Below are 6,347 nucleotides of genomic sequence, written 5' to 3'. Positions count from 1 at the left end.
TCCAGCCACAGCACAGACGGTCTCAGGAGCATTAACCCTATAGGGCCCAGATTTAAAATGCGGTAAATAAATTATTTTCAGTGATTGAAAGGAAGTTTTTCTTTGGATAGTTGCATTTTTAACAGTTGTCTTTTAATATCTACATGAGTTAAGAGTTCTTCTGAAGTGTTACAAAGACAATTTGTAGAAACAGGACATGATTTGAGGCTTTTTACTGATGATATTTTCTTTTAAACATGTTACAGAAGTAATAAGGAGCAGGTTTATTTTGAATAAACATAATAAATGTCTTCATTCCCACAAAACTGTCAAATATATTTACAAAATACACTAAGCTGATTCAGATTAGCATAAAATAAACAATGTTTTCTAATTAAATGTCTGTGTCACCTCCCACCACCACCACGACAGCCCACCACCACGGTTAAAAAAATTCCTAGGGGAAACCCTGCTCTTTGTTCTGCTCCTAAAAACTCAGACTGCTGGAAAACAAACTGAACACAATTCTTCAAGCTGTCATCTTTATTCTCCAGTTTTTATTTGCAACAATTGCTGCCAATAATTTTTTCTTTGTTTTTCATCCCACAGATATCACACCTGGATCAATAGCCACATTATTTGTCTGTGTCTCTCAGACACCAGTGGCCATCTGTCTCAACCAATAGTTGAGCTGAACAGTCGACTCTGAACCTGTGTTACTCCCTCTTTTGATTGGTTACCAACAAACTGATGAAATCACTCAGGAACTCCTCTCAGCTTCATAGCATTTGTGTTCTGGCACATACTTTATCTGTTTTACAGAAAAAACTCAAATATTGTTAGTGTTGGTCCAACATGCAACTCCTGCTTCCTACTCTGAGAACGTCAGGCAGCAAAAGGGCTGAACTCACAGCTGATTAGGAAAAGTGTAAAACTTTAGTCAAATTAATAATTTAGTTAAAAATAAAAAATGTGCACTATTTTTCTATTTTACAACATTCACTATATTACAAACTGCTTTGCAAACTAGTATTTGACAAACAGTAAAGATGACGAGATGCAGAGGAAAGTTTAAGAGAAGAAAAAAAAAGTTAAGTTTCCTTTCCTTGATGTCTTTACTGAGTGAGGGTCTGGTCCCATATGACTTGGTGGTTGAGTCCCCCTAGTGGTCTGGTAAACTTCTGTTTTTGGGAGTAAGTTTGCAGTTGTTTTTGGTCTTTGCAGCATTTTTCTGTTGCATTAGATTTTTTTGTTTGTGTGTTTTGTAGTTTGCATCATGCACGCGACTAACCATCTAATGCATGTTTTCACCTGTAAGCCACTGTATAAAACTAAAATATCCTCAAAAAATAAACAAGTAAAGTATTATATGAAAGCAAAGGTGAATTTTGACTTAATTCAAACAATAACAACACTGTTAAACCTGTTTATGCTGGGTGATTTTACTGATTAAAGGAGACTGATTATGGGTCCTAGAAATTTTTATTGTATGTCTGTGGGCTATCCAGACCATGTTCATTCAATTTAATGCACAAAATAATTCTCAGATAATTAAATTTCCCATTTTCTAGTTCTGCCTGCTCTGACTTCTGTTCAGAAGAGCTGTTTATGTTGATGAGCTCTGTTGGTAACGCCCTCCAAAATTCTGTTGACATTAACTCCGCCCTCCAAAGCCAGCGTTTACGTTAGCATGGCTAATAATAGCAGAAGCTTCGTTGTACAACCATATGAGACCCAGAGGCAGAGTCGTGGTCGCAGCTTCTTCTTTTTTTCTCCCCCTCCTCTGCTCTGCGCTCTGTTAGCAGAGCAGGGAGCAGCAGCGGTCAAAATACCTCAGAAACTCGAACAAATAGGCTTTAACAAGGCTTTAATAAGCTAAACAATAGAGGTACATGAGAAAATGTGTTCATAACGAATGAAAATAAATAATTAAATAGTGTCCGTGCCAGTCTCCAACCCTAGTCTCCCGCTCTCTGGTCCAACACTCTACCCATTGCTCTATTGGAGACTTGTTGTGAAATGAGCTGCGCATTACACAACAACAACAGCTTTTTATACTGAGGAGGTGGAGCCTCACCCGGGGGTTGCTAGATAGGGGGCTGAAGGCAGGTTCCGGTGGGTTGTCATACGACTTGTGACATCACAAAATGACTGAAGTATAAAACTTGTCATTAATATACATTAAAAATACATTTACTTACAGTAAATATGCCCCTGGGTGCATTTTTTTGGTCCTAGGACTGTTTTTTTAAGAAGTACATACCCAAAGTTGAGTAAAAAAACCTTTAAAAAGTGAATTTTGCATAAAAGGTCCCCTTTAAAGAGACTCATTTCTTTCCACTGTCACCAAGTGCATCTGCTACGACCTGCAGGGGATTATCATTGTTGTGTAATGTAGCTAAATACATTGCTTACAATTAAGCTATAAAGCAGCTGTACATGTTTGTTAATAATAATTATAATACAGCCATTTTCGCCTAAATTTCTTCAGTTCAGTAAGTTATATATACTCAGGCTGCACAATATTTAAAAACTTGTGATGTGTGATATTAATGTTTAATATTGTGATGAAATATCATCACAATCTCACGTTTTTATTCTATTATCATCTTCATCTAAACCGGCTGTGGGCATCGAGCTCAGTGAGAGTCTGATGTATTGACCCAACATATGATTAACATGTAGAACATGTACTTCAAATAAAATAACCTGGGATTTATTGCAGTCTAAGCAGTCATTTGCAGCATCAATTTTGAGCTCACTGATAATGCGACAACTATATATTTGTAAAACATTGTGCACCCAAAAACATTAAAAATAATTTTAATTTTTGTTTATGCCAATGCTTATTCTGTTATCTTAGTGAGGCAAAAATACTTTTTTATTTGTGAGGATAAAAAACAAGTCTGTGAAAATTAGGTTCTGAGTTTTTAATTAGATCATTTTTATCCTTCCCAGAGCTTCTGCATCAACCTGCTGATGAAATTGTTTTCTCCGGTTGTGTCGCCTCACCATCCCTGCTATTAAATTCTCACTTTTTAATTTAAGTTTCTTTAAAACCAGGTGTTCATCCAGATAACTGCACAAATGAAGAAGGCCCTTTGGTGTTCTCAAGTGAATTCTGCTCAACTTGTTCATTGCACATTATTTTCCCACCACTTGTTCCAGCATGAGCGCGTGCTGCTTACGACAACCTGCAGCGGTGGGTTTGGCAGTTGTGAGGGTAGCAGGTGACAAACGAGATTGAATTCCCGATATCCCTGCTGTGGACTCTGATGTTTCAATGAGATGCAGCAGACAGACGGTGAGCTGCGGAGAAGCTAAAACTCTTCATTTATATTCTGTTTTTCCACCACGTTGATCAGATGACATGAAGTCTGACCTGGTAGGTCACAAACTGATGACATCATGACCTGAACTCCCAACAGGAGAACACAGGTACCAGATGGATCAACTACCTTGATTTGACTGTACAGAATTTAAAGAAACTTTATTTTTCTGAACTAAATTGAAGCATTAAAACAATAAACATCTATAAACATTCCACAGTGAGACACTTTTTAATGTAACTGTTTTTAAAATTGTGCCACTGATAGAAAAGAGATCAATCTTTTCTTTCTACACTGAACAAACATTTATCACAGAAAGAGGAAACTCATAGATAACAGGTCAGTTTCTACTACAGTGTGACCCATCCATCCATCCATCCATCCATCCATCCATCCATCCATCCATCCATCCATCCATCCACCCATCCATCAGTCCATTCAGCCATCCACCCATCCATCAGTCCATTCAGCCATCCACCCATCCATCAGTCCATTCAGCCATCCACCCATCCACCCATCCACCCATCCATCCATCCATCCACCCATCCACCCATCCACCCATCCATCCATCCACCCATCCATCCACCCATCCATCCATCCATCCATCCATCCACCCATCCACCCATCCATCCATCCACCCATCCATCCACCCATCCATCAGTCCATCCATTCACCCATCCATCAGTCCATTCAGCCATCCATCCATCCATCCATCTATCCATCCATCCAGCCTTCTATCCATCCATCCATCCATCCTTCCATCCATCCATCCATCCATCCTTCCATCCATCCATCCAACCATTCATCCATCCATCCAGCCTTCTATCCATCCATCCTTCCATCCATCCATCCATCCATTCAGCCATACATTCATCCATCCATCCATCCATCCATTCAACCATCCATCCAGCCATCTATCCATCCATTCATCCATCCAACTATCCATCCATCCATCCATCCATCCAGTCAGCCATCCATCCATCCAGCCATCCATCCATCCAGCCATCCAGCCTTCTATCCATCCATCCATCCTTCTATCCATCCATCCATCCAGCCAGCCAGCCAGCCAGCCAGCCATCCATCCACCCATCCGTCCATCCATCCATCCAGCCTTCTATCCATCCATCCATCCTTCCATCCATCTAACATCCATCCATCCATCCATTCATCCATCCACCCATCCATCCATCCATCCATCCAGCCAGCCATCCAGCCTTCTATCTATCCATCCATCCATCCATCCTTCCATCCATCCATCCATCCATCCATCCATCCATCCTTCCATCCAGCCATCCATCCATCCATCCATCCATCCATCCATCCAGCCAGCCAGCCAGCCTTCTATCTATCCATCCATCCATCCATCCTTCCATCCATCCATCCATCCATCCATCCATCCATCCTTCCATCCAGCCATCCATCCATCCATCCATCCATCCATCCAGCCAGCCAGCCAGCCATCCAGCCTTCTATCCATCCATCCTTCCATCCACCCATCCATCCATCCATCCATTCATCCATCCATCCATCCATCCATCCACCATCTTCCTGGTCTTGGGGATTAATCCTCTTCCAGCTTTTCTGGGAGGACTCAAAGTCTATCCAGCATGTCCTGGGTTTTCATCTGGGTTTCTGCAGCAGCACCCCACCTTCATTGTACACAGAAAAGGGCTTCTTTCCCCCACCTGTTTGCCAGAATATTTTTAGAGTTGACCAAGAGTCTCTATCCAAAGTTTGACCAAACTCTACCCACGTCTGAGCTTGTTGGCCCACCAATACAAATCAGCTGCCTCTGGAGTACAGCCAATGAGGCTCGGTAGGACTGACAGCTTCCCTCAGCTGAGGTGTCCACCATGAAGTTTGAGGTCGACCACCACAAGAGGCTCCAACAACGTAGCCAGAGTTTGACATTTGCCTCAATGATGGAGGCAGAAATATGGCCAACTTCGCTGGGATACGATTGTTACTCTGATGGAGGACAGGGTTGAAAATCCTTCTGACAAATTGCTCTCCGTTTTGTGTTTGAACACAAATACTGAGGTACAACTGAAAAGCTCTGTTTTGTTAATTAAACATTTCACAACTGCATTGACTGAATTTACAGAATCCCCCCCCCCCCTCCTTCCTTTGGCTACTTCCTCCTGCAGGAGTGGCCACAGCAAGTCTGTGCAGTAGATTGTTTTACAGCAGAGGCCCTTCTTGATATAATCTGGGCTCAAACAGGGTCAAGCAGCATGAGCACAGACCTACTGTGGGCCCTGGAAACATTTACAACCCATTGTCATCAATTCCTGGTGTCAAAATGCTGAAGTGTGAAAGAAAATCCACACAGCTTACAGTAAGAAAAAACGCGTTGTTCAAAATGGTATGTCCAAATAAAACAGGAATCCACTGGATTCTTCTTAAAACTTTATTCTCAATCTTCTGACTCCAATCAGGTTCACAGTACAACACTCAGGCCTCAGCATTAGACCTTGGGCTGAAACCTAAACAAAACAGAGCAGCTCTGCTCTGAGCAGAGACTCTGCAACACACTGACAACCAGAGTTGTAAAGTAACAACATACAAATACTTCTTTACTGTCCTTAAGTAGAAATTTGGGGTATCTGTATTTTACTTGAGTAATTATTTTTCAGCCTACTTTTTACTTCTACTTCTTACATTTTTCCACAATTATCTGTACTTTCTACTTATTAATTTTTTTAAAGTTAAGTAGAAAGTCATTATTCCTACTTCATCACAGCTTGTTGTTAAAAAATATTATCCTCCTGGATAGAGTGAATTTAATTCTGGTTGGAGTATAAATATATACAGTATCATTCTGATCCTGTATTAGTTTGTACACAACCCATCACAGCTGCAAATAACACAAATCATGTCACTCCAGCAGAACATGGCAGATATACTGTATGTAGCCCAGTACCAAGATGTCTGTGGCGTATATATATATATCATTCTGATCCTGTATTAGTTTGTACACAATCCATCATAGCTGCAAATAACACAAATTATGTCACACTGCAGCAGAATATATACTGT

Source organism: Austrofundulus limnaeus, unplaced genomic scaffold (assembly GCF_001266775.1).
Source record: "Austrofundulus limnaeus strain Quisiro unplaced genomic scaffold, Austrofundulus_limnaeus-1.0 Scaffold719, whole genome shotgun sequence".
NCBI lineage: Eukaryota > Metazoa > Chordata > Actinopteri > Cyprinodontiformes > Rivulidae > Austrofundulus > Austrofundulus limnaeus.
This window is presented reverse-complemented; position numbering follows the sequence as displayed.